This window comes from Podarcis pityusensis (assembly GCF_964106645.2).
Source record: "Podarcis pityusensis genome assembly, chromosome: 18".
Classification (NCBI taxonomy): Eukaryota; Metazoa; Chordata; class Lepidosauria; order Squamata; family Lacertidae; genus Podarcis; species Podarcis pityusensis.
Genome location: NC_138043.1, coordinates 11,604,338 through 11,610,526, shown reverse-complemented (window position 1 = coordinate 11,610,526; position 6,189 = coordinate 11,604,338). Strand labels below are relative to the sequence as shown.

Genomic DNA, 6,189 nt, shown 5'->3' with positions numbered 1-6,189 from the left:
CAGATAAAATAAAACCCTTCTTCACCCAGTGCATAGTCAAACGATGACATTTGCTCCCTCAGGAGACGGTGATGGCCCCCAACTTGGATGGCCTAAAAAGAGGATTGGCTCAATCTTTGGTCCTCTTGGCTGCTGGCAGGAGGGGAGAGTTCTGCTCTGGGGCTCAAATCTGCTTGGGGGCTCCCAATGAAGCATCTGGCTGGCCCCTGTGAGAACACGATGCTGGACTAGACGGACCATTGGCCGGATCCAGCAGAGCTTTTTCTATGTACTTACGCAACCCTTGAACCCAAGGAGGAGGTTCACCCATTGATATTAATCAGCAATTGGTTCTGGCGATGACTGCAGCGCCCCGTTCCCAAATGGCCTCCTTTACACAACCTTGAATTAACATATGAAACTGACAGCCACAAGGTGTGGTGGGAACCAGAATCTCAGGTGGCTACAAAGGGGCATAAGCAGCAAGAAGGCAGGGGCAGCTCACAGGTGCACAGCAGGGACACTCAGCTTGGGAGAACAGTTCTGGACGTTTGGGAGCTGGAAATCCTGATACCATGCATATCTATGGGGAGTATTCTTTGGAGAGAGATGCCTCGTTTTATTTCGTTTTATTTAGAGCATTTGCACTTTCCTCTTCAGCAGTTTATGTCAATTGTATCCCTACTTTCAGGCTTACAATCTGAGAGAGAGAGAGAGAGAGAGAGAGAGAGAGAGAGAGAGAGAGAGAGACTCAAGGAAAAGGAGACGGGGAGGGAAGAGGAAAAAAGCAAATTCAGACCTCAATTCCTAAATAGTTCTAACAACAACCAGCTGTTTTAGAAACAGTTTGGGGTCAGGAGGTGCCTGATGGAGCTGGTCTTTTGGTAGATCTGGTGGCATGAGCCGCCTTCTCATTTCTCCCACTGCGCAGCCTGATGGAATAGCAGTTGAGGCAGAGCCTGATGGAGCTGCGGATTGTGCTGCCCTCTAAACGCCTTGAGCCCAGCGGGGCAGAACTTCACCATCGTATGCTTTTGCATACTTGTCTTTGTTCTGCAAGGTGCTTTCTTAAAGCAAAAAACCACCTACCATTCCACATCCAGGCTTAGTTGGGCCTCAGTCGGCTCTGACAGCTGAGCGCCCTCCCAAACCAAGAGCTTGAGAAACACAGGAGCTCCCTTGCGCCAAGCCAGGCCATTGGGCCACCGGGCTTAGTATTGCCCACACTGACTGGCAGCAGGTATCTGGGATTTCAGGCCGTTCTCTCTGCCAGCTCCAACAGGAGATGCTGTCGGGGATTGAACGTGGGATCTTCTGCATGGATAACATGTTCTCAAGCTCTAGGGCTGCCAAGATAGGAGCACCCCAGACTTTGAAGTTTTAGGGCCCAAACCTGAGACCAAGGTGTGGCCCCTGGTGATGTGACTGAGGGGTGCTCCACCAGAGATGGGCACTTGCAACCCTCTCCTCCTCTTGAGCCCAGCCCAAATCTTTTTCTTCCTCTGCACTCCCTCCTGCCACAAAGCCCGAGAGATGGAGGTTAATTGGGAGGAGGAAAGCAGCGGCAGAGGAAGGCGATTGGGTGCCTGGGGCGGCGGGCGGGGCCTGCTGGCCATGGGGCAGGGCCAGCCACCCGTGGGGCAGGGCCAGCCGGGGCAGGACACTCCATGGGGCCTTTGAGGAGTCTGCCTGCCTTCTCCTCCTCCTCAGCCGCCCTACAGCTGAGGGGGAGGCAGCAGGGGGACCGTTTGGACAGCTCGGAGCCTGCGCGTACCTGAGCCACTGCCTCTCTCCCAGGAGAGACATGTGGCTCGGGTGCCCTGCAGGCCCCACGGTGAGTGCCGCCTGGCATTTTGTCACCCCCCAGTGGTGACACCCGGGGCGGCCAGCCCCCTACCACACACCCCTTCCTCTGCCACTGAAGGCCAGAGGGGAGGAGGGCTCCTGAGAGTCAATGAAATAATTTGCAGCTGGATCCTGCGAAGATGAATAATAAACTTTTTTTGAAGGCACTTTCTCACCCACCTGGAGATTCAATTCCACCATCACCTGGGGGGAGCCAGGCAAACCTAGAGACTTCAGGTCAGCCCTGGAGGTCTGGCTGCTCCCTTAAAAATAAAGTAAGATTCTAGACCTTATAGATCTGAATTAAGCAACCTATTTAAAGGGAGACCAAGAGGGGACCCAACAGTCAAGAAGGTGGTTTCTGCATGTGCTGTAGAGGGAAATGAGGGGCAGGTGGGGCTCATCCACCTGGGAAGGGAACCCATCAGCCAGGAGGAAAACTCTGGTCCTCAACCACTACCTTGCAGGACAAGGAAAGGCCTACACAAACCCACAAGTCTTTGAGGCACTTGGGTGGTGACTTGGATGGTTACGTGGGAGCCGGTTGAAGCTAAATCCTTCGAAGACAGGGGTCCTCTGGCTGGGTCAGGACGATAGGGGATTGGGGGGGCAACTCCCATCTCTTGCGGGGGCGCAATTAGTGCCAGCACCGTCCGTTAAGAGTTTGGGTGTAATCTTCGACACCTCCCTTTCCATGGAGGCGCAGATTGCAGCTACAACAAAGGCGGCATTTTTTCATCTCCGCCAAGCTAAGCAGTTGGCTCCTTACCTCTCTCGCCCTGACCTAGCCACTGTGATCCACGCGACGGTCACCTCCAGTCTGGATTATTGTAACTCGCTCTACGTGGGGCTGCCCTTGAGACTGACCCAGAAACTCCAGCGGGTGCAGAATGCCATGGCGAGACTCCTTACGGGGTCCTCGCTGCGAGATCACATTCACCCGGTGCTATACCAACTGCACTGGCTCCCTGTGGAGTACAGGATCAGGTTTAAGGTGCTGGTTTTAACCTTTAAAGCCCTATACGGCCTAGGACCCTCGTACCTACGGGACCGCCTCTCCTGGTATGTCCCACAGAGGAACTTACGGTCTGCAAATAAAAACATCCTGAAGGTCCCAGGCCACAGGGAGGTTAGGCTGGCCTCGACCAGAGCCAGGGCTTTTTCGGCCGTGGCCCCAATCTGGTGGAACACTCTGTCACAAGAGACCAGGGCCCTGCGGGACTTGACATCTTTCCGCAGGTCCTGCAAGACAGAGCTGTTCCACCAGGCCTTTGGTCAGGGCACAGCCTGACTCCCTACTTTGGCAATCTTCACAGAACTTTAGCCTAATGGTTGCCATCAATTTGAGTTGAATTAATTTTATAATGAAATGATTTTTGAATGTTGTACTATTTTATTGTTGTTAGCCGCCCTGAGCCCGGCTTCGGCTGGGGAGGGCGGGATATAAATAAATTATTTTATTATTATTATTATTATTTATTGCACACCTCCTTCCAGCAACTCCTGCAGCCAAGCTTGGACCACCTCAGTGAGGTAGAGAAGGGGGTCTTGTCCTCTGGGCAGCCCAGGACCTCCAGACACGCTGCCCAGGCTTGCACCCTGGAGAAGTCACTTTGGTGTTGCAAACACAGCACTTTGACTTCACCCCAGAGGCGCACTCCATTTTCTCTCAAGACAGACAGGTGCCAACATTTAATACCTGAAGGAGCGTCTCCAGCCCCATCGTTCTGCCCAGACACTGAGGTCCAGCTCCAAGGGCCTTCTGACAGCTCCCTCCCTGTGAGAAGCCAAGTTACAGGGAACTAGGCAGAGGGCCTTCTCGGTGGTGGCGCCTGCCCTGTGGAACGCCCTCCCATCAGATGTCAAAGAGCACAACAACTACCAGACTTTTAGAAGACATCTGAAGGCAGCCCTGTTTAGGGAAGCTTTTAATGTTTAACAGACTATTGTATTTTAATGTTTTGTTGGAAGCCACCCAGAGTGGCTGGGGAAACCCAGCCCGATGAGTGGGATATAAATAAATTAATAATAATAATAATAATAATAATAATAATAATAATAAATAGGAAGTTGCCATATATCCCATCAGATATATTGTTCCATCTAGCTCAGTACTGTCTACACAGACTGGCAGCAGCTCTCCAGGGTTTCAGAAGAGGGCTCATGCTGGGGATTGAACCTGTGACCTTCTGCACACAAAACAGATGCTCTGATCCTTGATCCCTATCACTTCTCGGTCCTTTTCTGGGTTTGCCAACTTCACTTGGGCCAGGGCGGTGGGATCTCTGCAGCAAGACAGCACTGGATCTCTCTCTCTCTCTCTCTCTTTGACAGCAGAGAGGGTAAGCTGCTATCTCCTCCAAGGCCCCTGAGACCCTCTCTCTGGAGTCGGAGTGTTGCAGCCCAGATGTAACAAATGGCATTTATGAAAAGCCAGAAGACCCCCAGTGCAGGGAAGAGAAGAGTCACCTGCATTCCCTGCTCAGCAGAGATAACAGCAAAGTCTGCAAATCCCTTTGTCATTTGAGTTTCGGTTTCTCTCCTTGTCTGTCTCCCTGCCTGCAAACCTCGGCTCCTCTGACCTCACATCCCTCCCCCCAAACCCTGAAGCTAGATGTCATGCAAGCTCATAATGAAGTTTCCCCATTAATTACCACCATTAAGCATCCAATTAGTGTTTTAGAACCACTGGCAGGCAGGAGAAATGGGGAGGGGGGAGTTGGCACAGAAAAAGGGAAGGGGGGGCACCACGGCAAAAAGCTTCTTTCATTCTGCAGCTCAATGCGCCAGCTTGTCATATCGCTCATCCCACCAGCCCCCAAACGCAGCTGGCAAGTTTTCAGCACAAGGAATCAGAAATTGATTGACATACAAGGAGACGGAAGCAGGACTGCTGTGGACCTGCCTGTGGCTGGCTGGAGAACTTTTCTTCCCAGGCTCTCCCTTGGAGCAGGTGTGGCAAATTAAAAGCAATGCACTCTGAGCATGTGCAGAGTGCCACTTCTTGCACATGGCCACTCGTGAATTGCCACAAACCTCCGACTCGTCTGGGTTTGGGAAACCCTTTCCAAGGGTCCGAAGACACCTTCAAGAGAGTGAGCCTGAAGACAAACTTGGAATTGTTCAAAGCTCAAACTGAAACCAACTTAATTCATGTTCAGTTAACTGGGCAGCCCTGGGAGCTACATTCAGGTGTAGTTCAGAAGAGCCTGGCTGCTGGATCAGGGCTGGGGCCCCTCTAGTCCAGCCAACCAGATGCCCCAATGGGAAGCCCTAAAAGCAGGATCCAAGCCCCAGAGCAACACTCTCCTCTGGGGGCCTCAAGCAACTGGGATTCAGAAGCCACTGAGACACGAAGACAATGCAGGAAAAGACGGCCAATGACTTATTAGGCCCATGACTCTTGATCAGATTATGAGTCATGGGGGCATGGAGACAGTGCGCATGACCTTAACAGGGCTTTTTAAAAAGCTGCTATTTTGTTAATGTTAATATGACTTTTGCTGTAATTGTGACATTCAGCTTCGTTTTTTGTCGTTTTGTTAATAGCGATTTATAGGTTGTGATAGTTTTATTGATGATTTGTTAATTATTTTATATGAGTTCTGCTGTATTGCTTTGTTTTGGTATGTTTTATGATGCTACTGTTATTCACTGCTTGTAAGACGCTTGAGGCAGCATGGAAATGGAATCAATCAATGTAGTCATAGAATCATAGAGCTGGAAGGGACCCCCAGGGTCATCTAGTCCAACCCCCTGCAATGCAGGGGTCTTTTGCTCGAACCCACAATCCTGAGATTAAGAATCTCATGCTCTAACAACTGAGATACCCATCACCCCAGATGCCCCAGTGAAAAACCCACAAGCAGGTCCTAAAGAGCAACACTCTCCCCTCCTGTGGTTTCCAGCAACGGATATTCAGAATTCAAAAGCATCGCTGCCTCCAATTGTGGAGGCTGGGAGCCATTGACAGCCTTCTCTGAATTTGTCTTATCCTCTTTTAAAGCCATCGCTGCCTCTTGCAGGAGTGAGTTCCATAGTTTAACTTTGCACTGCTTGAAGAAGTCCTTTCGTTTTTCTGCCCTAAATCTTTTTTTATATACATTTTTATTAGTTTTTTAAACATATCATTTGCAACAATCATATAACTTCTTATCTTATACAATATTTTAGACTTCCGTCAACACCTCTGATGATTTTCCGTTCTTTATCACTTATTTTGCATTTCTCTATTACTCTTAATTATCATTAACTAATAATTCTCCTCATAGTCTTTCTTGCAGTATTTCAAATAGTCCTCCTTCCAGAACTTCTTGCAGTCCTAGTAGCATAATCTGTTGCCCTAAATCTTATTTTTGAAGCAAT

The 6,189-nt window shown here is 50.1% G+C and overlaps 1 long non-coding RNA gene across 1 annotated transcript; it reads right to left on the bottom strand.

Moving 5' to 3' along the window:
* Positions 1–609: 609 nt before the first annotated feature.
* LOC308467182 lies at positions 610–5,292 on the bottom strand. Its single transcript, XR_013981145.1, has 3 exons — positions 4,861–5,292; positions 2,005–2,087; positions 610–679 (listed from the first exon to the last, which is right to left on the bottom strand). It is a non-coding gene; the product is annotated as an uncharacterized lncRNA (long non-coding RNA).
* Between the last annotated feature and the right edge of the window lie 897 nt (positions 5,293–6,189).